The following is a 2,631-nucleotide window of genomic DNA, read 5'->3' on the forward strand; positions in this document are numbered from 1 at the left end:
CACGAGGTGAAGGTTACACCTCTTAAACGATCCAGGAGATCGTCAACTCCATAAGGTCTTGAACCAAATAGGGTTCGGGGATGAGTGTACGAATCCAATCTACAAAAGAAAGGACCCGCCCTATAAAATAGGCCTCTACTTTATTCTACTTGTATTCATGTGCACTTTCTGACTAACATCCAAACATTATATCAATCCTAAACCTATTTATCTATGTTGGTTGAATATTAATGCACAAATAATACTATTATTGGCGATCACTTGTATTAAAATCACATTAGTCTAAACCAAATTATTAATTATCTTATTAAGCGTGATTTCAAGTACGAATTCCCTTTAAACAACATAAAAGGCGTGATCAAGCAATAATAATAATAATAATAATAATAATAATAATAATAATAATAATAATAATAATAATAATAATAATAATAATAAAAATAATAATAATAATAATAATAATAATCATAATAATAATAATAATAATAATAATAATAATAATAATAATAATAATAATAATAATAATAATAATAATAATAATAATAATAATAATAATAATAATAATAATAATAATAATAATAATAATAATAATAATAATAATAATAATAATAATAATAATAATAATAATAATAATAAGCAAAACCATGATAAGGCATAATAAAGCTTAATAATAATAGCAAGATCCTAGGCATGATACTAACAAGATTAATAACAAATCCTAGCATGTCATTAAACATTAAAGATCAAAGCTTTAAACCTAACATGGTTCCTAACATGCTATTAGAAAGAATAAAGACACCCTAAACATGATTCTAGAAAGCAATAATAACATCCTAACATGATACTAGGAATATTAAACAGTAATAAACATGCTTTCTACATTGAAAGGGAGTGATAAGATTACATACTTTGAAGCCTCCTACCTCTTTCTAATAACAAAATACACAAGTTATTAAACTTCAATTAAAATATTAAAATCAAGAATTAAATTAAAGAATTGAAAGAAAGAGTTAAAAAGTTTAGACTGGATTTGGGACCAAACCCTCAGAAATTATCAACATTTCACGTCTGGGGCGAAGACAACTTGGAACTTGGCTAGGTGTTTCTAAGTATTGTGTATGCGGTATTGTGTTTGTAAAAAGCTAGTTAAGAAAAAACAAGAGGGAAACAATAAGCTATATTGCTTAGAGAGAGAATAGAGAGAATTGGGTGATTGTTAATTAATTGTTGATGAATAAAAATGGAGGTCGAGGACCCTATTTATAAGGAAACAGTCCGGAAAATCATAGAATTTGATAAGGAATAAAACTACACGCTTTCGCCAAAAATACACTCTGTCCCGAGGCGACAAGGTATGTCACCAAGCGACAGACTTGTCGTTTGGCGACAGCCTGGCTTGTACGCGCTTTCCACGCGGAATCCGATCTTTAACCAAATTGAGCTACGGAATCCGTACAGAAGATAAAACGTATCTTTAAAAATAATAATAGAATAATAAAAAAAAAATATTTTATTCCGAATAAAAATCCATCTTAAAATAATTATTAAATCTAATAATATTAGAATTTAAAAGAACCTTCTAGAAACTTCTTGAAAGTTATAATTAATCATAATTATTTTAGAAATAATTATTAACATTGGGCCCTCCTCTAGATCATTGGGCCGTATGTAAATAATTAATCGGGCCCAGTTTAGCATTTTGGCCATAATTTCCTTAATTTTCATCAGAATTAGACTAATAATATATCGTTGGAAAGGTCTTTTCGAGCCCTATCCAATTATAATATTATTGGACCCTTACTATGGACCAAAGTAAACTGGATTGACTATTTTTAATAAAATAGAGTTGTTTTCCAAAACAGAGAGAAGAGAATTTTAATAAAACTAAACCGCAACACTTGACCTTTCCACACTTTCACCTCATTCGATTATGGTTCGACGTGAAAGGCATTCATCACTAGGTTTGGTTTTGGGGAGACACAAATGGCTGTCTACAGAAGCCCCCACTTTGACTGAGTTTGGAGAAACTTATGTTTCGAAAAACAAAAGTCAAAGTAGCGATAGGGACGGAGAATGATTCAGAACGTTCTACGATCCCAAATCCTTCTTACAACGCCAATACCTGCATAACAATGTTAGTTAAACAAATAAAAGAGTTAAGAAACGCGTATCTTGCACCGTCGAGCACACTTCTCTGGAGGTAACCGATTTGTTGTTGCATTTTGTTTTGACGACCTTCCACAAGCTAGAGAACGCCATCTTTTATGGTTTGTTTGGATAAAGAAAAGGGAAGGAAAAGAAGGGGAGGGAGGAGAAGAGGAGGGGAGGGAAGAAGGATGATTTTTCCTTCCAAATCTCTCCATTGTTGGAGGGATCAATTTCTAACAATTTAATCCTTCCATTTCTCTCCCCTCCAATTCCCTCCCTTCCTCATTTGCTATCCAAACGAAAGATACTCTGTCCTTACATATCTCTTCCCTTCCTTTCCCTCCATTTCCTTAAATCTAAACACACCGTTAAGGTAACATTGCGTCGTCATCTTCAACATTTCTTGGTGACAATCTTCCACAGTATCTCGGGAACATCGTCGAAAATAATCGTACGTCGTCATTCTCAGGGTTGTGGCAGTAT

This window comes from Chenopodium album, chromosome 6 (assembly GCF_948465745.1).
Source record: "Chenopodium album chromosome 6, dcCheAlbu1.1, whole genome shotgun sequence".
In the NCBI taxonomy this organism is placed as follows: Eukaryota; Viridiplantae; Streptophyta; class Magnoliopsida; order Caryophyllales; family Amaranthaceae; genus Chenopodium; species Chenopodium album.